The sequence below is a fragment of the Schistocerca serialis genome, chromosome 3 (genome assembly GCF_023864345.2).
Source record: "Schistocerca serialis cubense isolate TAMUIC-IGC-003099 chromosome 3, iqSchSeri2.2, whole genome shotgun sequence".
NCBI lineage: Eukaryota > Metazoa > Arthropoda > Insecta > Orthoptera > Acrididae > Schistocerca > Schistocerca serialis.
Genome location: NC_064640.1, coordinates 461,713,701 through 461,739,846, shown reverse-complemented (window position 1 = coordinate 461,739,846; position 26,146 = coordinate 461,713,701). Strand labels below are relative to the sequence as shown.

Sequence of the window (26,146 nt, the reverse complement as noted above, 5' to 3'; positions counted from 1 at the left end):
TGTGTCAAGCAGCACCCTGGTATTACTGTATCCGAAAGTTACACGATTATTTTGCCTACTCAACCGCATTAAATTACATTTTATTTTAACTTTTGTAGCAAGCTTCCATTCATTATACCAAGCATCAATTCTGTCTAAATCATCTTGTATCCTCCTACAGTCACTCAACAACGATACCTTCCCGTACTCCATACCTTCATCAGCAAACAATCGTAAATTGCTGCTCACCCTGTCTGTCAGATGGTTTGTGTATACAGAGGGAAAGAGCGTCCCTATCACACTCACTGGAGCACTCCTGACGACACCCTTCTCTATGATGTACACTCGCCATCGAGGACAGTGTACTGGGATCAATTTCTTAAAAAGTCTTCTAGCAACTCACATCTCTGGGAACGTAATCCGTATGCTCCGATCTTCGTCAGCAGTCTCCTGTGAGGAAGGTGTCAAACGCTTCCCGGCAATCCAGGAATACTGAATCTGAATCTGAATTATGTCCTCCATCTACGGTTTGTAGGATATCAGGTGAGAAAAGATCAAGCGTAGTTTCGCACGAGCAATGCTTCATAAATCCGCAATGGTTTGTGGAAAGAAGCTTTACTGTCTCCAGAAATTAATTATATACGAACACAGAATTCTGTATCAAACCGAAATTAAGGATATTAGTCTGTAATATGTGGGTCCGTTGTTTTGCCTTTCTTATACACAGGAGTCACGTAGACTTTTTTCCAGTCAGATGGGACTTTTCACTGACCGAGAGATTTCCGCTTAATGTAAGATAAGTAAGGGCCAACGCCACAGAGCCCTCTCAGTAAAACCGAATTGGGATTCCATCTGGACTTGGTGACTTTTAGTTGCATCCCTACGTCACAGATGCCTATTTTCATGTCTTCATGTGGGAGACTGTGTGACAGTCAAACGACGGTATGTTGGTATGAGGGTCCTGTGTGAATGATTTTTTTAAACGTGAAATTTAAAACTGCAGCCTTCCATTTGCTGTCTTCTATTGCCATCCCAGACTGGTCGACGTCTGACTGTATGGACACCTTCGACCCACTTAGTGATTTTAAGTATGAATAGAGTTTTCTTGGATTCTCGGCAAGCTATTTCACTAAGGTGTGGTGGTAAACATCGTTTTATGCTTCGCACATTAATCTTCTTACCGACGCACGAATTACTATTAGCTTTAGCCTGCATTCTTTTTTGAACCGAGAGTGCCACAATCTCTGTTTCCTCAATATTTTCTGAATATGATTATTAGTCCACGGAGAGTTCTTTCCATCTTTGATCGATTTACTTGGCACATACGTCTCCAGAACGCGATTTTCAGTCAGTTTAAACTTCGCCCATAAATCTTTACGTCCATCATACTGGAGCTGAATGATGTCCATTCATTGTATAAGTGGAATACTAACAACTGCTTACCTATTTTTTCTAGCATAAATAGTCTTCTAGCCTTTATCTCGCATTCATTAACTTCAGTAACCATCGTCGCTATGACGACATGATCACTAATCCCTGTCTCTACAATAACGCTGTCGGTAATGTCAGGCCTATTTGTAAGTAAAAGGTCTCAGATATTTCCATTGCTTGTGGGTTGTGTAACTCGTTGATCCATGCACTTCTCGGAAAAGTTATTCAAAACTACCTACTTCACAACACTGTCTGTTCGTACCACCTACAGTGGATCCATAGACGTCGCAGTCTATACTCGGTAGATTAAAGCCGCCACCAAGTAATACTGCATGACATGGGTATCTCCGCAAAACAGAGTGAATGAATGAGTCTAAAACTGTTACGGCATAATCAGGAGGACGGTATAAACATCCGATAATTAATTTGGGTTCACCTAGGCCCACTAGTCGTGTCTAGATTACTTCACAGTCAGATTCAGTTTCGCCCATGATAGCACCAATTCTTGTCATCTATTCGAACTGTTTCGAAGCTTTCACAACCAAATATAACGTTTGTTGCAAACGTCTGTCTATCTCAGTTTTCGATATATTTAATTTTTAACTCAGGGCCCTCTTCACTTGACGCTCTGTACGCGCCTTGGATCGTACTAAATGTCAAGCACGTCAGAGAACTCAGCCAGTCTAGTCTGAGCAATCGACCGACGAACCTGGGGTTTATGACATGAAGACCACCCGATATCTCTAACCGAAAACTGCTTCAGTGATCAGCGCGAGGCACAGTTGTAGAACGATGTGTGTCATGGAGAAAGAGGATATTGTCTCAGCCACCCGGAACTAAGAGGATGCTAGAAATCACTATAAGAAAGAATATCAACTTCAAGATGTATGAATAACTGCTAGGGCAAAACATTCGTTACCGAACATTCGTCACCTGCAACCTTTAGAATGCCTGTTGCACTCAATTTGGGTTAGGCTTGTCCAGAGAAGACACGGTCTGTGTGGATAGACCCAATTACGCATGGGACCTCTACTGAGTGCAAATGGTTCGTTGGGCAGTATTCACGTCTGACCGACGAAATGATCACTGTAAGTTAGCCTTACAAGAATTACAAGTCTTAAAAAAGTCATGAACAGCAACAAAACGTTCTGTATTTCACCGAATGTCTCTGTTTTAATGGAAAGAGAAGATGGCTCCTTTGAAAATAACTCATAAATCTATACACACAAATCTGTGAAATAACTGCGAAGTGGAACATTAAGAATATAAATATTTTTTTCTGTGAGCTAAGTATGCAAAGGAACGACAGGAAACTTGTAACGGAGCCTCAAATGAAGGAAGATTATGTTTTAACAACCCGTCGACATCGAGGTCTTTAGAGACAGAGCGCAACGTTTGACTGCTTCAAGGAAGGGGAAGGAATTCGGCCGTGTCGTGCGGGGTAGATGCGCGGTCTTAGGCGCCACTTCACGGTTCGGCGCGGCTCCCCTGTCGGAGGTTCAAGTCCTCCCTCGGGTATGGGCGTGTCTGTTGTCCATAGCGTAAGTTAGTTTAAGCTAGATTAAGTAGTGTGTAAACCTAGGGACCGATGATGTCAGCAGTTTGGTCCATAGGAACTTACAACAAAATTCGACCATGCCCTTCAAAGAAACCACCCTAAGGAAAGAGAGCTGTTTCTGTAGAGATGTATTGAAACTCGACAACCCCCCACCCCGCCCCACCACAAAACAAACAAAGAATGGTACGAAAGTGCAACAGAAGTTACGGAAATCATGATGAAGGCAAATGTCGAACTAGAGAAAGTAGCTATTTGTAGATCACTAGTATTGCCAGACTACATCACAGATGGGTTCATCATATAAATTACTTTAAATGCCATTATCATTGACAAACAACCATCGCCAAGTGAAATGAAGTAAATATGGCAAAGTCGTGTACTCGCCACTGTTATGTGTAAATTTTAAACTGCTCTGGAAATCGTAATCTGAAGTAGCGAATTTTCTGGCTGATTTCATTGCAGAGAAGACAATCCGGGAAGAAAAGCTTACGAAGCAGATTTTTTTACGCTCTTTAGGTTACACATATCACGCCATCGAATCACCGGTATTTACGCCAACTTTCGCATCAGTGAAAAAATTTAGTAAGAATATGAACCTGCTGAACACAGACTGTAGCAATGGACGCTGAAATAAAAGCATGTAGCTGTAAACGCTCCAGTGAAGTCGATTGTCACTCTCACGGCACAAGAAGATACAAATGTAGCAATGTACCTAAGTCCACCACTTTTTTAAGACAGGCAAATTTGTTCTGTCTTCTGATGGATCAGATGAAAACCTTCCTGAAGTGTGTAGAACTTAAAGTTTTCCTGAAGGACCATCACGCCGATCATCTAATCAGCCACCTACCGCAGGTTCCCCAAACTAAAGCAAGGCGGAATACAAAAGAATACTTCATCACCAAAATGTATGCCATAATATACGTGAATGTGTTCTGACGCGTTCCCTTCTTCTGTTGAGCTACGTCACTCTTAACGACTGTAACAGCCTAGCGGTCTGGACCTACTACACAAATAAATTGCCCGAAGTAAAATAATTTACTCTACTTATTTTAACTCACAAAGTATCTCGGTATGGGCTCTCTTGCACAGATATTCCATACAAAAGGACTAAGTCCACCCGTCCGGATAGCCGTGCATGTTAAAAGATGCCCCAGCCCTGGATCGAATCCTCCCAGTGGATTGACGGTGGGGGACGGTGTATAGGGCAAACTGGATGCCTCAGTCATTCGACTCGTAAGTATTTAGAAAACTTTCGCTCACGTTCACATGAATAAAGTGTCTGTCTCACGGACTGAATCAGCTAAGAAGAGTACCGACGCAGACAATTGGGACACACATATTGCATCCTGGTGGGTAACGGCGTGATGACGGGAAACGCATCTGGCCACCCCTTAAATGACCCAAGCCAAATCCGTAAATAATCATGCCGACCTTGCGTTCACGTAGACAAAGGCACAAGAAAGCGAAGAAGAACAGGACTTAATCCGTGACAAGCTATCACAAGCAGTAACTCCTCCAGAGACTAAGCGCTTGACGTCAATGCAGCTCTAGGGTTGTGGTAGTTCTAATAACAAGTCTGTTTATAACGAGCCTTATTCCTGTAGTGCATCTGTCAATAGTCCATCACCCTTGCAGCTAACTTCGTAACTGCGACTATCGACTGTAGAATTCGAGTGTTAACTGTAGGATGCTACTCAGGAATGCTAGTGCGACTGCCACGACACCGGATCCAGGTGACTGGCCATCACTTCGGAGGTAACGAGCCCGCTGCCCGTTGCTCTTCTGGCCAGATGATGTTGTGGTCCTCCCTAGCTGATGTCTGCGGTACAGCAAAGCAGTTCCTGCGCCGAGACTTGCGTTGCTCACTGCCTTGCCTGTGGAACAGGCAAATTGGAAAGCAGCGATGTGGGAAGGGAAGCATCCGGGATGGATATCCAGAGGATCCAACAGAACGTAAATGTGTCCATGTTGTGCTTGAATAACTGACTTTTTAAGACAGGAACGATCCTGTTTTCTGTATCTACAGGAGACACCTTTTAAAGATTTTGATGAACCTCTGCTAAAGTGCTATGTCCTTCACTGAAAGGGCGACGTCAGTAGAGGCCAAAGGACGATTGGTATCTGTCACATAATCTCCTAGACAACGCAGAACTCCCACCTGTTCTTCATGGCACGTAACGTTTTACGGTGACTCTGCAACCATCTACTCAATGGACAGAGCTGTAGAGAGCCTCCTGTTCTCATAAGACGTGTTTTTTTTTTTTCTTTTTTTTTTTTAACACAGAGCTGAGCACACACTTCAGCACTGATGCAAGGTTGTTCTCCACCATCGATCTCAGGATTTCCTCTCTGCCTCTCACCGACACTGCTTGGTGGTATATAGACGAGGATCAGCTCTCCAGTGACCACTTTGAGATCTGTATATACATGCGAGACTGAATGGTCTCCGGAAGAAAACCGCTGAGATGATTGCTCAGAGAGGTAAACTTGACGCTGTACAGTTAAATTCCTGTTATACAACATAGTGACAGCCGCGCAGATTGACCGCGCTGTTATAGTCACCATGTCACTGACTGCGCGGCCACTCCCGTCGGAAGTTCGAGTCCTCCCTCGGACATGGGTGTGTGTGTTGTTCTTAGCATAAGTTAGTTTAAGTAGTGTGTAAGTCTAGGGACCGATGACCTGAGTAGTTTGGTCCCTTAGAAATTTACACACATTTTTGAACATAGTGACACTGTTCAAGACTGGGTAGATCAAGTTACCAACACAACCCACCAAGCTGCTGAAGCATTTGTTCCACAGACTGAATCAACTAAGAAGAGTATCGAGTGTCATTTCACTGTCAGGAACAGACGGGCAGCTTGCGTAAGTATAGGAGTCAGCTACCGAAACCTCGCAAACTGCACGGTGACGGGGATAATCATTCAGGAGAGCATCATCAGATCACAACAACAGGTCTTGAATACCGTAAACAGCTCCATTAAGCTATCGCAAGCTTCAGAAGTCATAATGAGGATTTTAGAGAGAGATGCAAATGTCGTATTCATGCTATGACGACGAATGGGTGTCACTTGAACAACAAATGGGACATTGTCCAACCTGTGGCGGAAAATTTCTCTCGAATGATCTCCTCCACCAGCTGGGGTTTGAGTTTTCGCCTCTACAGAGTGAGTAACGAGAGATAAATCGGGACTTCAGACTCACCAATAGTGATGTTTACAATTGCTCCTGCCCCATATCGGAGATAGTTTTATAGTTGTAGCATATTGTGTGTCACACCACCAGCTCATGGCAAAAGCCAATACAGCATATTGCGACACCTCATCGGGAATGCCAAGAAAATCTTGGTCGATTTCAGTTCACCTTTCGTAAGGCTGGGAGGCACGCAGTACATCCAATAAGCTCTCATCGCAGGGGATGTGAATGAAACATTTACATATGTGAATTCTAACACCTCTTTGACAGTCAGTTGCTTTGCTAAAAAATACAATGGTGTACATCGTCGAAAGCTCGAAACTATTGACATGATACAGACGTAATGCGACAAATTCACCTATATAATTTATGCAATAACTCCAAGTCAAAAAAATTTAGTGGTTTCATTTATCTTAATAGACGAAGGAATGGAAGAAGATTGGGCGTTAATGGCCCGTCTACAATGAGGTTATTAGATACGGAGCTCTAGCTCTGACTCGGTAATGCTGGGAAGAATGTCGGTCGTGTCCTGTTCATTGGATCCATACCGGCATTTGCCTTAAGCGATTATGGATAGTCCGAGAGAAGTAAATCTGGATGGCCGGACAGGGAGATGTAGGCCTACCTTCTATCTCTCGAGTTAGAGACCAGTACTTGACCACTGCACCACCTCGCTCCCTCTTTAATTATGGCATATGGACTCTTTGATGGCTGTTACGTATTTTGATAGGCTTCCTTGCATGAAGATTAATTTGTTTTTAATGTATATGTTACTGTAAAAGTAAGATGCTTGGTGAATCCTAGAATTAAATGGCGAAACCTAAGACTTACAATCACGGTGTAGTAAAAATCCGAAATTTCGAACTTTTAGCAAGAGACGTTGGTAAATATTAGGATATACCATACAAACTGGTAAAACTCTATTCATCAAGAATATCAGCTTAGCAATGTAATGAAATAATTTGTTGTTGTTGTTGTTGTGGTCTTCAGTCCTGAGACTGGTTTGATGCAGCTCTCCATGCTACTCTATCCTGTGCAAGCTTCTTCATCTCCCAGTACCTACTGCAACCTACTTCCTTCTGAATCTGCTTAGTGTATTGATCTCTTGGTCTCCCTCTACGATTTTTACCCTCCACGCTGCCCTCCAATGCTAAATTTGTGATCCCTTGATGCCTCAAAACATGTCCTACCAACCGATCCCTTCTTCTAGTCAAGTTGTGCCACAAACTTCTCTTCTCCCCAATCCTATTCAATATCTCCTCATTAGTTACGTGATCTACCCACCTTATCTTCAGCATTCTTCTGTAGCACCACATTTCGAAAGCTTCTATTCTCTTCTTGTCCAAACTGGTTATCGTCCATGTTTCACTTCCATACATGGCTACACTTCATACAAATACTTTCAGAAACGACTTCCTGACACTTAAATCTATACTCGATGTTAACAAATTTCTCTTCTTCGGAAACGATTTCCTTGCCATTGCCAGTCTACATTTTATATCCTCTCTACTTCGACCATCATCAGTTATTTTACTCCCTAAATAGCAAAACTCCTTTACTACTTTAAGTGTCTCATTTCCTAATCTAATTCCCTCAGCATCACCCGACTTGATTCGACTACATTCCATTATCCTCGTTTTGCTTTTGTTGATGTTCATCTTATATCCTCCTTTCAAGACACTGTCCATTCCGTTCAACTGCTCTTCCAAGTCCTTTGCTGTCTCTGACAGAATTACAATGTCATCGGCGAACCTCAAAGTTTTTACTTCTTCTCCATGAATTTTAATACCTACTCCGAATTTTTCTTTTGTTTCCTTTACTGCTTGCTCAATATACAGATTGAATAACATCGGGGAGAGGCTACAACCCTGTCTTACTCCTTTCCCAACCACTGCTTCCCTTTCATGCCCCTCGACTCTTATAACTGCCATCTGGTTTCAGTACAAATTGTAAATAGCCTTTCGCTCCCTGTATTTTACCCCTGCCACCTTCAGAATTTGAAAGAGAGTATTCCAGTTAACGTTGTCAAAAGCTTTCTCTAAGTCTACAAATGCTAGAAACGTAGGTTTGCCTTTTCTTAATCTTTCTTCTAAGATAAGTCGTAAGGCTAGTATTGCCTCACGTGTTCCAACATTTCTACGGAATCCAAACTGATCTTCCCCGAGGTCCGCTTCTACCAGTTTTTCCATTCGTCTGTAAAGAATTCGCGTTAGTATTTTGCAGCTGTGATTTATTAAGCTGATAGTTCGGTAATTTGCACATCTGTCAACACCTGCTTTCTTTGGGATTGAAATTATTATATTCTTCTTGAAGTCTGTGGGTATTTCGCCTGTCTCATACATCTTGCTCACCAGATGGTAGAGTTTTGTCATGACTGGCTCTCCCAAGGCCATCAGTAGTTCTAATGGAATGTTGTCTACTCCCGGGGCCTTGTTTCGACTCAGGTCTTTCAGTGCTCTGTCAAACTCTTTACGCAGTATCTTATCTCCCATTTCATCTTCATCTACATCCTCTTCCATTTCCATAATATTGTCCTCAAGTACATCGCCCTTGTATAAACCCTCTATATACTCCTTCCACCTTTCTGCCTCCCTTCTTTGCTTAGAACTGGGTTGCCATCTGAGCTCTTGATATTCATACAAGTGGTTCTCTTCTCTCCAAAGGTCTCTTTAATTTTCCTGTAGGCAGTATCTATCTTACCCTTAGTGAGACAAGCCTCTACATCCTTACATTTGTCCTCTAGCCATCCCTGCTTAGCCATTTTGCACTTCCTGTCAATCTCATTTTTGAGACGTTTGTATTCCTTTTTGCCTGCTTCATTTAATGCATTTTTATATTTTCTCCTTTCATCAATTAAATTCAATATTTCTTCTGTTACCCAAGGATTTCTATTAGCCCTCGTCTTTTTACCTACTTGATCCTCTGCTGCCTTCACTACTTCATCCCTCAGAGCTACCCATTCTTCTTCTACTGTATTTCTTTCCCCCATTTCTGTCAATTGTTCCCTTATGCTCTCCCTGAAACTCTGTACAACCTCTGGTTCTCTCAGTTTATCCAGGTCCCATCTCCTTAAATTCCCGCCTTTTTGCAGTTTCTTCAGTTTCAATCTGCAGCTCATAACCAATAGATTGTGGTCAGAATCCACATCTGCCCCTGGAAATGTCTTACAATTTAAAACCTGGTTCCTAAATCTCTGTCTTACCATTATGTAATCTATCTGATACCTTTTAGTATCTCCAAGATTCTTCCAGGTATACAACCTTCTTTCATGATTCTTGAACCAAGTGTTAGCTATGATTAAGTTATGCTCTGTGCAAAATTCTACAAGGCGGCTTCCTCTTTCATTTCTTCCCCCCAATCCATATTCACCTACTATGTTTCCTTCTCTCCCTTTTCCTACTGACGAATTCCAGTCACCCATGACTATTAAATTTTCGTCTCCCTTCACTACCTGAATAATTTCTTTTATCTCGTCATACATTTCATCAATTTCTTCATCATCTGCAGAGTTAGTTGGCATATAAACTTGTACTACTGTAGTAGGCATGGGCTTTGTGTCTATCTTGGCCACAATAATGCGTTCACTATGCTGTTTGTAGTAGCTAACCAGCACTCCTATTTTTTTATTCATTATTAAACCTACTCCTGCATTACCCCTATTTGATTTTGTATTTATAACCCTGTAATCACCTGACCAAAAGTCTTGTTCCTCCTGCCACCGAACTTCACTAATTCCCACTATATCTAACTTTAACCTATCCATTTCCCTTTTTAAATTTTCTAACCTACCTGCCCGATTAAGGGATCTGACATTCCACGCTCCGATCCGTAGAATGCCAGTTTTCTTTCTCCTGATAACGACGTCCTCTTGAGCAGTCCCCGCCCGGAGATCCGAATGGGGGACTATTTTACCTCCGGAATATTTTACCCAAGAGGACGCCATCATCATTTAATCATACAGTAAAGCTGCATGTCCTCGGGAGAAATTATTTGTATTTATTGTAAATTTATGTGTTTTAAATATTCTTGCGTTCCAATGTGATCATAATTAGCAGTATTACATATTAGTAAAAAATGTAAAAATTATTACCTTTTGACCGTTAATATTTTTTACAACAAGGTAGATTATTGTGTCATTTCCGATTACATAATATGGAAGACGATTTACACAAGCATTTTTTAGTTGAACACTTTTTGAATCCTTGTCCTCCAACAAATGAATGTTTGGCAACCATTTCCCATAGATTAATTTCTTCTCTTGCTACTCCTTCGACGTTGATAAAATTTTGTAAATTGATCCTAAATATTTATTATTACTGACATTATAGATTTTGCATTAGTTTTTGCCCTGTCTACATCCCGTACTTTAATTCTCACATTATGTCAAACTGAAGGTTTTGGAATTTTGCTGTATGATGCTTCTTTCATTTTCTTTGCCTGAAACTGAAGACCTTCTTTGGCAGCTTCTCGGATCCGTTTCACTTTATTAACACTGTTGGAAGTTGTCAGTATCTTGTCACAACCATCAGCTGGTGCCGGTGTCTCGTTGTTAACTGTCATCAAATCCTGTGTCTTCCTCACCTGCTGCAGCCGCACTTTCTACCCCGTTCCTTCTGTTCCAGTTCTTGATTCACTGGCATCAATTCCTTGCCTGTCGTTTTCAATTTCCTGTGAGACCGTGGAAGTGGTGTTTAACATTGTTTTCAAGTGTTCTTCAGTGTTCATATTTTTTTTAAAATCACGTGGAACAACTGAGGTCGCAATGACCATTTTCATTGGCACCCCAAACATGGCTTCATATGGTGAGCATCTGACCCCTTCATGATAATCCATATTTTACATTGCTTGCACAAGCCTCAACCCTTCAGACCATTTTGAAGTTTCGTTTGTTTCCATCCAAGTTGATAACATATTATCTATATCTTGATTTGCTCTTTCGACTGATCTCTGAGTCACTGTGCCTCGGCTTCCTGTGGACTATCACTCCACAACCCACATAAACTTTGAATGACTTGGTAACATAACTCTCTACCATTATCAGAATGTCCGCCCCGATAGCTGGTTGGTCAGCGTGACGGACTGCCGTCCTAAGGGACCCGGGTTCGATTCCCGGCTGGGTCGCGGAATTTCTCCGCTCAGGGACTGGGTGTTGTGTTGTCTCCATCATCATTTCATCCCCATCCGGCGCGCAGGTCGCTCAGTGTGGCGTCGAATATAATAAGACCTGCACCAAGGCGGCCGGAGCTGCCCCATAAAGGGCCTCCTGGCCAATGGTGCCAAACGCTCATTTCCATTTCCATTATCAGAATGAAGGATACTTGGGGCACCAAAGGTGGTAAAAATGTCCAAAAGAAGATATGCCACTTCATCAGCCCTTTTCGAAGTTAGTGCGCACAGAATAAAAAAATTTGTCTAATGATCTTTATATATAAGTATGAACTTCGACTTATTGTTTGGGTTTCCTGCATGTCCAGTAAGTCAATTTGTCATCATGAATTCAAAAAATGGTTCAAATGGCTCTGAGCACTATGGGACTTAACTTCTGAGGTCATCAGTCCCCTAGAACTTAGAACTACTTAAACCTACCTAACCTAAGGACATCACACACATCCATGCCCGAGGCAGGGTTCGAACCTGCGACCGTAGCGGTCGCGCGGTTCCAGACTGTAGCGCCTTGAACCGCTCGGTCACCCTGGCCGGCCATCATGAATTCATTTTATTGTGGATGACAGGTTTCACGCAACGCCCCCTTTCAATGTTATTTGCTTCTTCTGACATGGTTTACACAATATCAAATAAGTAACGATTGATTCAAGAGTCACATTCTCGTACTTACGATTCAGTTCCACAATCATCCGTGTTCGGCCGCCATGGAATATAGCAATGTGGGTCTCATGTAGTACGTTAAACAGTTCATCAAAACGAACGTAATAACGAATTTCTTCTTTTCCAGTAGACACCGGTGTTATGAGTTTCTCTTCACCTCCGTTGTTGAGAACATCATATCGCTTTAAACGTCTGCAGTGAACATATTTTTTATTGGAAACGAGTTTTACATTTTTCACTTCACTTAACAGAATATCATATTGCTCAGCAGTTACATAAAAATTGTTATCCTCCTTCTTATTCACTGATTAACTTAAAAGTTCGTAAAATCTGTTACTCATAACATCACTCAAACTGATGCAAAACTGCAGAAGAAACACCACTAAAACGAGTCACAAAGATGACTATACGCACGATGCTCGACACTGACGGAAACTACAGAGCTGTGAGCGGGCTCAAAACTCATAACTGCCAACAAAGAAACTTATCTGAACACAAAATCGGCAACAATGAAACTTGTTTGAACCTGCACGTCGGAGGCGGGAGTCTTCGATCCAGCTTTCAACAGTTTGCATTGGAAAATTTCCAAGATTTATCAATTTATCTTGGTAAAAGTTCGAAAGCTATGCATAAAATGCCAAAATTTGGACTTCTGGCACACCATGTTGGTAAATCTCAGGTTTCGCCGGTTAATTCTAGGATTTACCAATTATCTTACTTTTACAGCAACATATATTAATACGTGTAGCGTCCGTGTAAAAAGAATAATAATAGTAGTCCTCTCCCCTAAGCGGACATCTATACAGTATAACAGTGTTTGTGTCATCTAGGTACTTGCTGATACGCTTGAACGAATAAGCAGGTCGTTTCCAGAATTTATATCCAATATATTGTCGTCATATTTTATACAGATAGTTACCCATACACCAGAGGAAATTTGTAAACGCAGATACTTACATCTTCGAATATCTACTGTGCAGCCCTAAGTACAGGGTAAAATTGCCTAAATGTACGTGCGTGCACGTATCGCAGAGCCCTAGAGAAGTGTGGGTTTGTGGCATCACGTGCCCTGTGCCATGCAGTGCAGCTGAGATCATAACAGTTAGGCTAATAGCATAACTACATAGGAAATCTAATACTGCCCGTACTCTCAAGCCGCGCCTATAGCTCGTCCCACTAACTTTGAGAAATGGTTAAGTGGAAATATTAACAATAAAGCATAGAATGAGCGTGTTGTTCAAACATAACTACTTAAATTGCTATCGTGTCGTTGCTTTTTAATTACGCATCTTCTTATGGAGTATGATGTGTAATTTACTTAACAAATTCGTTGAATCATCAAGTTCTTTAGTATACAGCCGAACCATTTCAGAGGGATACAGTGCTGTCTTTATATTGTTAGATTCCACCCATAGTAATCGCAGTAGATGCTCTAGATACCAGTTGCTACACGACTAATGGACACGTATCACCACCGGCAGGTCGTTTATGTTTTTTACTGTGTTTCCTCAAAGGATGCTGTAGCAACCATTATTTCAGTTTTCTGTTCATTAAAATATAACAGATGAAAAATTTTCTTTAAAGAATTCAGCGAAATTTTTTTCCTCACTAAACGTTCCCTTATATAAAGGTGTACTTTTTCTTACAGGTTCAATGTAAAGATCAGTTTACGCGATAAAGCCTTTACGGACATGCACAAAACACAGTAGTTACATGACCTTACACTCAGTATAGAACAGTTGTCAAAATATATGTTTACAACAAATATTTAGTGCGTATTGTACCTCAGAACTCCTCAGATATTCAGCCCTTTTCATTAATTTCACCTGTGCCAAAATTTTCATCCATAACAGAACATTCGTGGCGTCATGTAACTATAAATACTCACTTAAAGACGGTCATTACTCTATTTCCTTGAAATGATTGTTAATTTCAGTGATACAGAATTTTTAATAAAGTCCTAATTCTCTATCAGGTCTTTTGGAAACTGAGCCGAAGTTCACCCTCTCAGGAACTTAAACTAATTTCTGAGGTCCTCAAGCGGTACGCAGCCAACAACTTTCATGGCTTCACTGGCACAGCCCCTAATACAAGTTCGTAGTTTCATGCACATACTGTAAACTGCTTCCCTTCTGAAGTGGATTTCAATAGCAACCACATATATAAGTTAACAGTTAAATGTCCAGACATATTAATATTGGACTCGTGTAGCGGGAAAGATAGAAATATAGATGGAAAAATGTATAAAGAAGAGAACAAAGAATTTAAACCTAAGGAGACTCTGTAGACAGTGCATATACAATTGCTGAACTGTTTGAATCTGCAACCAGAGAACCCCTTAACAAGTCCTTATAACTATAATTTTCAAAAATTAAGGATAATGTTTGTGTAAAACAGCTGCCGTTGTAAATTTCAGAACAATTACGAACTAGTAATCAAATTGCTTCGCTTTTCTGTTGGTCAACACATTTTTATCAGAACGCGAAATAGTCGCAGTTTTCTGCATGAACGTTAAATTTACAAGATCATAAGCTGTTATTTTATAAATGGGAAAAAGACAATAAGTACTTATATTGGCAACTCCATGTCTAAATAGGAATCCTGGACTCAGGTTTCATGTTTTTTGGGCAGCCATTATACCATTATAACTGTCTTAAAGTTATTTCATAGGCAAAACGGCGAGGGGAAATTACAGCCGATACGAGTCACCGCGTGCCGGCCGCGGTGGCCGTGCGGTTCTGGCGCTACAGTCCGTAACCGCGGGACTGCTACGGTCGCAGGTTCGAATCCTGCCTCGGGCATGGGTGTGTGCGATGTCCTTAGGTTAGTTAAGTTTAGGTAGTTCTAAGTTCTAGGGGACTTATGACATAAGATGTTGAGTCCCATAGTGCTCAGAGCCATTTGAACCATTTGAACGAGTCACTGCCTCCGATGCACATTTACGAGAAGAACCTAATATATGAACGTTTTTAGCAAATTTAAACTGTATGCCGAACCAGGACTCGAATTCGAAACCTTGCCTTTTCTAGACTACGTTCTTTTTCCTGGTGCGCTATCCAGCACGACTCACAGCTCCTTCGTTAAGATTTATTTCTGACAGTACCTCTCTCTCACTTTCAAGATTTCATGAACGTTCCTCTTCACTTCCCGAATCTCTGTTCTGGAAAAAATGTATAATTCGTGTCAGGATGCTCATTCGATAAAAGCTTTTGCTCTCGAATTTATAGGTTCCGATTTCGAGTTCCAATAGAGCACACATTTTTAATTTGCCATGAGATTTCAAATCAGGCAATTCCGCGCAGTGGAAACTTTATTTTGGAAACAAAATACTTTAACAATTCAACAAACGTTGAACGCTAGAAAGAGCTTCCAGCATAGGCAGAACTTGGGTACTGTCATTGTTTTCTTAGTTTACACTGAATATTGCGCACGCGGACTACAGTTTCTGTCATTGAATGCGATATTCTATAGCAAAGAGCCATGATCTGCATGACGTTTCTCTTTTGAATTTCTTAACATGAATTAGCACAAACTTCTTAGTATGGGCGTAAGGTTATCGTAAATCATTCTGAAAAGTTTGATCCTGTTTCTGGGCTACTATTTTCACTCTGCAGTGGGCACTATCACAGATACGTCAGAGACGACAAGGAACACCCAAAATTGGGTTATTGACGTACACTCAGATAGGACAAAAAGTTAAACGTAACTATGAAACATTTTTCAGCGTCGATAACAAGAACAAAATACCACAAAGTTCATTCCGATGGTACATGTGATTGAGGCAGTTCGAGCGAGTCATAATAACGTTACACTCAATGATCAAGGGCTACTGATTTTATGGCTGAAGTATGAACAAAATAACACATTATTACTACCCACACAACATGCACAAGACTGTCATATTATCTTTAGCTATACGAAGCTCAGATACATCACCTCGGATACATACATATTTTCTGCATGCACACAGAATATAACAAGTCGTACAACAGCTCACAACTATCAATGTAGCGCATCGAAGGAGTAGCCATTGTGCGCCGTCTTTCTGTTTTGTATCCTCAGGATAACGAACCGACTTGCATGTACGTTGTGAAAAAAGGATAGAAAGATGCCATAAAGACCCAATGAATTATTAAAAATTTCTCAGATAGGCCAAGGAAACGAAAATTACAGAAAATAAGCTATAGTGGAGACACGCTTGTAATACCACAACATACTCAGTACAGTTTAATGGCAATCATAAGCAATACGATAAGAAATGACTAGAAGCGTTTGCTTAACTAAAAGGTAACAGATGAGAAGTCTACCAATAGTTTCACTGACAACTGTAAACGTCGCTAGGTTACATCCGTTAATGTGTCCTTTCTTTTGAAGATAGAAACGAAGGCCGCATTAGCAAAGAGATGGTGACCGTTGGACAATGCCTTGTTACTACATGCTGTGTGCTTAGTCAGTGGTACAGAACGATATGCAACAGACGGCGACATCATCTACACACTTCAGTCACGGTACCACGCAGAGTTAAAATCCATTTACGCCTTGCTGGACCAATTTCTGCCTCCGTTACAAGACTGTCAAAGCGTCTGATTCATTCGCCGCTGGTGATATCAGCTGCCACAGGAAGCGATAAAATCCGGAACTACTTTTCTCTTCTCCAATGTACTGTCAAATACAGCAGCAGTGCTAAAAAGTTTTAGATTTGATAGTTATCTTCCAAATGTTAGGCTAGTCAGCGTGTTGGACTTCGAATACCGGGCCATGCTTCTGTCAATGTCTCAAAGCTAAGTATTAATTTTGTACATAAACTTAATAAATATTTATTATTTGACTCATATTGTATTGCCCATCTTATGTAACTTTTAGAGACTTGCGTTTACATAAAGTAGCGAATCATGCCGGCCTGCCTCCAGCAACTAGCTGGAAATTCGCTACCTGCTACCTATGATGTTGGGTATCATAATATTGTGATGAATACAACACCACATATAACTGCCACTGTGGTTTTGTTTCCATTCCGTCACCAGTGGAGGAGAAATTTAATACCTTCAGAATGTTGGCCAATATTTTTTCGCTTAGGAACTCAACGTTGACTTAACATTGAACTCTAATTCTTCATTCCAATTTTCCGGCCGTTGGCACTGACGAACCGTTTTAAGGTCATTCAATAATATTAACCTCATTCGTCCCTAAATACAAGAAATTATTTTTAATGTAATTCATAAAATTCACTGGAAAATGGACGTACACTAGTAATATTTGGTATATCTGGCACATTTATGAACATTATTTGCGCGTTATTTTAGAACTGTTGAAGTAAGTAGTATCACTGGTAATATTATTGACAAGAACGTAAAGGGCAGGTTGAGTTCAGTGAATCGTAAATATCAAGCTCCTTAGAAGCGAAGAGGAGGGACCATTGCCTTTATGAAGAACCAATTTCAATATTCGTCTAAACTGATGTGGAGAATCCGCGGAAAATCTTAATCTGGGTGGCTGGTTGGGGACTTGAACCTTGTTTCTCCAGAATACGACTCTAGTTTGCGCTGTAGTGTAGTATAATTACAGTATCATTCGATTACAGAAAGGCCGGCCGGAGTGGCCGAGCGGTTCTAGGCGCTACAGTCTGGAACCGCGCGACCGCTACGGTCGCAGGTTCGAATCCTGCCTCGGGCATGGATGTGTGTGATGTCCTTAGGTTAGTTAGGTTTAAGTAGTTCTAATTTCTAGGGGACTGATGACCTCAGAAGTTAAGTCCCATAGTGCTCAGAGCCGTTTGAACCATTTTTTTTTTATTACAGAAAGGCAGCATTGCGATGGCTTCGATGGCATTGTTGGTACTGGTACGTTTTGAAGACAACAACAGAAAACACATCTGTTATTGTTTGCATTGTCGGTAACTAAATTATCTGACGAAAAGAATGTGGACACCAATAGGTAAAGCAGAATTGAAAAGTAGATGTCATGCATGGTGAAATCTCCATTATAAAAGGAGGTAGAGGACACTGTGGAGTGATAAATTTGGAGCGATGAATCACCCTGTACCACATGGCAACCCGATGGAAAGGTCTGGGTTTGGCGAATAGTTTCAGAGCCCAGCGTCCAACATCACAGGCTGACTGTCAGTCACCTGATTGAAATGCAAGTCGTCATAAAGAAGAATGTATACATTTCGTATCAATATCAGCTTATAGATATTCGGATACCATTGATCAGAGACTGTATATCTAAATCTTTAACTTGATACACTTCTTCAAACGCATGTCTGTCATAAATATTCAAAGGCCGTTGCAGAAATCTTAAACAGAAGCACCCCATTTGAAGTAACTGGCCCAGAAAGCGTGTCCATATTCTGAATGCGTAGTGTAAATCTTTAAGTCAGTAACAGAATGAATCTCTCGTTTCCCTCATTGTGCATCAACCCTGCCTTTGGACTTATGTTCCTTCCGGCTAGTGTGCCAGCACACTTACTTCCTCAAATTAAACCTCCGTTTTACGGTTTACGTCCTTCATGTGCCTCGTTAAATGTTTTCAGTATAACTGAGAGAATTTCTCTTTCCGAAATCAAATATTTTTCCCTTCTTCTCAGTATTCTTGTGTAGGAGGCCTGAACCTTAGGACATAAAATGCACAGGCTTCGCTGGACTGATAGCAACCGTCTTTTACTTGCTTATATGGAATACCGACAATTCATAGCAGGTGTGGAATAAGTATCCCACACCTTCGTACGGCGAAATTAACCCTCGGCTCATCCGCTGAGCGTCTCCCAGTACAGAGTTATGATGTAAATCGTCGACCGTAAATACTAAATTACTTTTGTTTCCGATATGGCGCAACTGCTTGGATCTACATCGAGAAGTCTAACAAAAAACAGTAACATTTCAATTTTAAAAGCGTTTCATTCTGGCAGTTTTTGTATCCTCTTAAGAGTACTTCGTAAACGATTCCGGATGACTTTGCTAAAAACTTTACTATCGTACTATATTTTAATTTTAGGTAACCGAAATAGTGTTACACGTAACTTACATACTGCCAACACCCCTGTAGTTTCTGTTTTATAGATTTTTTTCACTTTGTGGCCAGTGTTTTTGTACTGTCACTGCCAATCTAAAATGAAAATATAGTGGTTTAAAGAACATTGCAAGAGAAAACCAGTCGTGTCTTGAAGTTCAATTGGAAATTCGTTGAAAAACTGATAAAAATGACGTACAGAAGTCATTCATCACCCTTGCCTGTCTTGTACAAGATAGAAATAAAAACCTTACTGTGGGGTCCTTTGCTTTATCCAATAGTTGTAAGATATACTGTAGAACCTTTTAACACAGCTCCAGTCATCTGCGAAAATTACTGGGGACAGCCGACAGTTCTTGTTCCCCATTTCTTCACATAACCAGTTTCTACGAGGGCAAAACCTCTGCAGAGTCGCTGATACACATGCACATTCTAAGAACAGCTCGTTAAAATTTGTAACAGGGGGCGGCACGCGAATATTCCCAGTTCCATAACAGCCTCTTTCTGAGGGAAGCGCAGTGCTCAATGGGAGAGATTCCCTTTTTTCCTTAGGCGAGTGTCTCTGCAAAGCACCGCGACGGCCTCCGCATGATGAAATAAATGAGTTGCATTCGCCGCTCTTCCGGGGTTCCTCATTTCCCGCGCCGCATGAAAAGACACCGCATTCCTCAGCCACCTAATTAAAATATCTGGTGCATGACAGGGCCACCACTGACCGGATTAACGCTGCTTCTGTGCCACTGATTAAAGTACACATATTTCACTTTGCAAGGGTTTCTCTACTTCTCACCTCTTCTAACTTGTTTTCTCTTTGCCTTCGGCGTATACCTGTTTTGTTATCGTGTCCGACGCACCACTACTAGCGTTAGCGCTAGTACCCAGTGAACGACACTTGCAATCATTGTACGAATTCAAAGCCATCAGCTTTAATCCAGAGATTTCAAAGTAACATACAACCCCTGAAAAACACAGCTGTCGTACGAAATCTCACCACAGACCATAACTCCTATAGTAGATTCAGTGTGTCTAGCACGCAGACAGGTTAGCTGCAGGCCTTCAACTGACCTCCTCCTAACCAACACACGGACATCACTAGCACCGAGGCAGAACCAGCTTTCATCAGAAAACACAACAGACCTCCACCATGCCCTCCAATGAGCTCTCGCTTGACAACGATGGTTTCGGAAATGGCTGTGGTTTGCGGTCAGTGGAATGCACGCTACAGAGCAACTGGCTCGGAGCTGTCCTTGAAGTAACCGATTTGTAACAGTTCGTTGCATCACTATGGTCCCAACAGCTGCTCAGATTTCTGCTGCAGATGCAGTACGATGCACCAGAGGCATAAGCCGAACATGATGGTCTTCCCTCTCGGTAGTGCGACGTGGTCATCAGGCGGCCGGTCTTCTTTCGAGCGCATATTTCCGAGACCAGCGCTGCCAGCAGAAATGCGCAGTGGTAACACGCCTGCGAAGTCTCTCTGAAAAATTGCAGAAGGAACATCCAGCTTCTCGTAGCTCTATTGCAGACCTTGTTCAAATTGAGTGAGGCGTTGATAATGGTGTCTTCGTCGCCGTAAAGGCATTCTTGGTTAACATTAACTCATCAGTTCCAATCGGAAAGTTAGCTAACTCTCACGACCGTTACAGCGTGTATTTAAAGAAAAACTGATAAGCATCATCGGTTTGCATCATCATAGTGGCCCTAGTAGCTACACTCTTACACGATTTGCCCAAAATTTGAATAGACATCATCTTTCAGATGTAGAAACACGCCTAGCATCTTTACTTTATGTCGCACTACTCCTTCTAGGAGTTGCGACTTTTCTGCGTCTGTGTATGTTACTCGATTACTATGCAGTCGGTACAACCAAATGATGATGAACGCTGTTCAGGAACATTACAGATTTTTTAAGATAAAATTTTGAGATATGTGTTTGAACAGTTCATCCTAGCCTTGGTAACGTAGCTATGAGTCCGTTGCATCTTACTTTGCTCTGAAGCTAACTACAGCTCATGCATTTTTATGTCAAGTAATAAAGAAAACTCGCTGCTAACCAGAATGCCATACATTATCTCTATTTTTGCCCTTTCGGTTTGTACACTGATCAACCAGAACATTATGACCACCACCTGGCAAGGAATGGCTGCTAATCAGACACACGCACGGTGCAGATAGTATCAGCCAGCGTGCTGTCCATGCGTACAATGGGAAAGGCGCTCTGTCTGTTTTTGTCTGCTGTTCTGGGAGTGCTGTTGTGAGTGTCTTCAACACATGGCGTAAACAATGTGAAATCACGTGGGATGAGCGAACATGCCTCATTAAAGTGCACACAATGCGCCGAACACTCCGAACGATGGGCCTCCGCAGCCGACGACACATGCATGTGCTAATGTTAAGGTAACGACATCGGGAACTACAACTGAAATGGGCACATGACTACCGAACTGGACATTGGCGCAGTGGCAGAGCGTTTGCATGGTCTGATGAATCCCGATACCTTCTTCATCATGCCGATGGGAGGGCGCGAATCTTCCAAGGAGAGTGCTCCCTAACACATGTTCTGTCGGATGGAGACAAGCTGGAGGCGGCTCCATCATTCTCTGGGGAACGTTCAAGTGGGCATCCATGAGTCCAGTGGAGCTCGGGCAATGCACCATGACGGCCAAGGTGTATCGTACACTGGTTGTAGACCATGTGCACCTCTTCAAGCTGACCATGTTTCCCGACGGCAGTGGAATTTTTATGCAAAATAATGCGCCGTATCACAAGGCCAGGTATGTGATGGAGTGGTTCGAAGAACATAGTGGGGACTTCCAATTGATGTGCTGCCCCCCCCCCCCCCCCAACTCGCAAGATCTGAACCCGATCGAATACATCATGGGTGTGATTGAACGTGGCGTCAGAGCTCATCACCACCCTCTCCTGAATTTACTGGAATTAGTTGACTTGTGTGTGTGTGCAGTTGTAGAGGTCAACTCCCTCCAGCGACCTACCAAGGTCTCATTGCTTCCATATCACGACTCGTCGCCGCAGTTGTCCATGCCAAGGGTGGGCATACCTGCTGTTAGATACATGGTCATAATGTTCTGGCTAATCTCCTTCCTGTCTTTTCTCTACCCGGTGAACCTGAAAAATTCAAAACACACTATTTCCAATTGCACCCAACGGGTACTAAACTTTCTTCATTTTTCACGATTCTCTTAACCCGCTGCACGACATACAGATCCATGGAGAAGCCACATCAGTTACTTTATTAGTCTCCCTATCACAATAAGTTTAGTGAAAAAATCACACGTTACTCGCAAACTGACTAACATATGTCAACAACCACATATCACAAATAATGCTACTTTTACAGCAACAGAAAACCGATAATGCGCCATTAAGCAGATGATGTACACAAATAAGTACTGAGCACCTGGCGAAAAATTGTACTTATCTTTTGAAGAGCTGCACACGAAAATGCCACTTACACTGGAGCTGTGTTATACGGTTCTAGAGATTGCGACTATCGGATAAAACAAATATCCCCATTGTAACGCTTTTATTTTTTATCTTGTATAAGGCAGACAGGAGTGAATGAATTATTTCCATTAACCCTTTTCATCAGTTTTACAACGAATATAGAAACAGAAATTCTACTTCATTCGCAACTGTTTTCTATTTCAGCACTGTTTGAAATACAATATTTTTCATTTTAGATTGCAGACGGAGGTAAATATTAAAATGTGAGCGCTATGGATGCATTAAACTAAATCGATTCTCGCACAAAACTCGATAGGAACGTAAACTGCTTACTAAAATATTTTTAAGAAATTGAATAGGTATTGTCAGAAAATACTGTGACACATACTGCGACTAATCTAAAATAACACAGAGCGTTTCGAACAGCAAGCAGCTGCAGTGTTGAGGTCGTAGCAGACACTGCAAAATCACATTTAGATTTTGCAACAATAAGTTTCTTATCACCATCGTTCTTCTTAGACGACACGCAAAACGAAGTGTTTTAACGCAACTAAAAATCGATGAATATTCGTCGTTTGCAAAATCACAAACATAAATACTGTCAGATCATTGCTAATTGATATATTTCGTTTATCCTTTTTCATGAATTCTCGAATGACTGAGATTAATAAATAACTGTCCGCAGCTCGTGGTCGTGCGGTAGCGTTCTCGCTTCCACGCCCGGGTTCCCAGGTTCGATTCCCGGCGGGGTCAGGGATTTTCTCTGCCTCGTGATGACTGGGTGTTGTGTGATGTCCTTAGGTTAGTTAGGTTTAAGTAGTTCTAAGTTCTAGGGGACTGATGACCGTAGATGTTTAAAGTCCGATAGTGCTCAGAGCCACTAAATAACTCGATAGGTAGTCAGTACTGCGGGAGCGTCATTCTTATGAATAACATTTTATGCTGCGGAGAGAGTAGTATAGGAGGAATGTGTGGTTGACGTATTGAAACACTTTTTGTGAATTTACACAAATTCTACAATGCTCGAAACTTATTGACTTACGAAATTCATGCAACTTTATAAATTTCCAACAGTTCCGAAGACGGTACTTAATACAGCACGTGAGCACTAAGTTTTGTACATAAACAGTGTGATGTACACAGAAAATTTCAAACAGTTCCGAAGACGGTACGCTATACAACATATGGTAGCTACGTTTAGGAAACAAACGATGTGATGTACACAGAATATAACAAGAAACGCTGTAGCCGGGTAAGAAGGGGTTGTTCTAATTCGAATGGTCATCTGTTGTTGCTGTTGTGGTCTTCAGTCCAGAGACTGGTTTGATGCAGCTCTCCATGCTACTCTATCCTGTGCAAGCTTCTTCATCTCCCAGTACTTACTGCAACCTACATCCTTCTGAATCTGTTTAGTATATTCATCTCTTGGTCTCCCTCTACGATTTTTACCGTCCATCTAGATTATAAAAATATGACGAATTATTCTTATCCAAATACTTTAATCCAAAGAGGTTCAATGGGACTTATTTATGGTGAATGATGAGCGCACATTCAGAGAAAAATAACTGATATTATCCAATTACACTGGTTTCAGTATACATATTTCAAATGACTCCTCATAGTAGACTTCGTTAGGCTAAATATTCACTTATATCCCGTTGGATATCCCCTATTTTCAGAAATAAAAGTCCTGTTGAGTGCAATATTATTAGAGGCGATAAATTGCGTTACTATTTTAACAGAAACTGAGAACGAATCAGCTCACCTAGAGCGTTTCATGAAAAATACACGAACTTTAAATCATGATCGCCATGCGAGGGTTTCAACTGTTTTTCCTATACTAGGCTTAGTCACAGCTAGTTCAGTGCTCAGTAATGCCCTCCAGTAAACTGCTTTTTATTGTGTATCCAGAGTACAAATTCAACCTAACAAATGAGAACAAGAAAGAAGGAAAATTTCACTGTCTATAGACAGCGCACTCGTTCGGGTTAAAGTATTAACTCCTCCCGAACAGGCCATGAAGGCCCAACGGTACCGACCGGCCGCCGTGTCATCCTCAGCCCATAGGCGTCACTGGATGTGGATGTGGAGGGGCATGTAGTCAGCTCACCGCTCTCCCGGTCGTATGTCAGTTTCCGAGAACGGAGCCGCTACTTCTCAATCTAGTAGCTCCTATGTTTGCCTCACAAGGGCTGAGTGCACCCCGCTTCCCAACAGCGCTCGGCAGACCGGATGATCACCCATCCAAGTGCTAGACGAGCCCGGCAGCGCTTAACTTCGGTGATCTGACGGGAACCGGTGTTACCACTGCGGCAAGGCCGTTGGCACTAAAGTATTAACACAGCTATAAAATAGTGGGTAAGGACGCTGGCTGAGGTGTTGTTCAAGAAATCACTCTAAGCTTCTCTTAATTTAAGGAAACTTTAGAAAAATGGCTCAACTAGAAGTTAAGCCCCGTTCTTCCCTACACGAAACCTGTTTTAACCACTGTGAAACCCTGTACAGTCAATCAAAATATAATGACGACATCGATTGGTGATCTGTGCTTTCATGTTGTTTACGTAAGTTGTTAACACTATTGTTCCAATCCAAAAGTCCAGAATATCGCCAACTGACTTGTAAGTAATGTTTCTTTGGATTTTCACCAGTCAGATCAAGCGATGGCATCATTCCTATTGCGATTGAAACAGTACACATTGCCCGCTAACAGAAAAGGCAGCTGAGTCGTTCGGAAGAAGTGATGTGTGATCAAGTCTAACTCTGGCTTAGACTTCTTAATTTGAACAATTCGCTGGGGGATGCCTGTCATTGGGATAATACATTCACATAGGTTAGACCTCAATGTGACAACTGTCATAGAATATCCCTGCAATACGGCCACTGATAAAACACTAGCCAAAACTCGTGCCAAAATTCTACCTAAAGACTTGCTATAATTGACAAAAAAAACTTACCTAAAACAAAGTGTTGCTTTAGACTTAGTCGATGATAATGATCTTCAGTTCTAGACGAAGACAAGGAACCTCAAACGAACAAACATTTTAATTAAATATCACTTTTACATATTTTGTCAAGGCGTTAGATACAGAAAAGAGGAGTGCCCTTTGCCGTAACATCCAGTTAGTTGGCTATTCTGTGAAATGAATTCATATCCTTCGTATTCTGCCTGAAAATATAAGGCATATCGTCCTTAACAAGGGAATAAGGTAGCCTCTCGAAATCTCAAAGGCGGCGAAACAGGAATGCAACATTGCTGCCTTTTTATCTCAATATTCATATGAAGTCCCTTACATCCAGCACCACAACACTCTATCACTTGTAGAAGTTTAATATACAGCAGACTGAGGACTCTTGAGTCAGACCAGAAAGCGAGTCAGAATTAAAGTATTCACAAAGATCATCGTTGAGCTTTAGTAAGCTACATCCAGCTCAGAGGACGAACTATTGACCATCATGAACACTTTCAATTATAAATCTTACTCAACATGACTAGGAGAGAAGAAATGTTCGTAACGCTCATAGAATACTTCCAGGCGTCACGATCAAAGGAGTTGTGCAATGGGTAGCAAAATTATTTCCCTAACTTAGTAGTCAACTACTGGAAAATACAGTAATTGATGCAGAACTACTAGAGCTTTCAAAATCATTCATTATACCTTTCATTTGCATGCAAAAAGGGTCTTG

The 26,146-nt window shown here is 41.6% G+C and overlaps 1 protein-coding gene and 1 pseudogene across 7 annotated transcripts in view; one reads left to right on the top strand and one right to left on the bottom strand.

The window, feature by feature from the left end:
* Window positions 1-26,146, top strand: part of LOC126470365 (thrombospondin type-1 domain-containing protein 7A-like) — a 1,214,159-nt gene that overhangs the window by 511,936 nt on the left and 676,077 nt on the right. The gene's annotated exons all lie outside the window — the stretch shown is intronic.
* LOC126472292 (5S ribosomal RNA) lies at window positions 24,671-24,788 on the bottom strand (annotated as a pseudogene).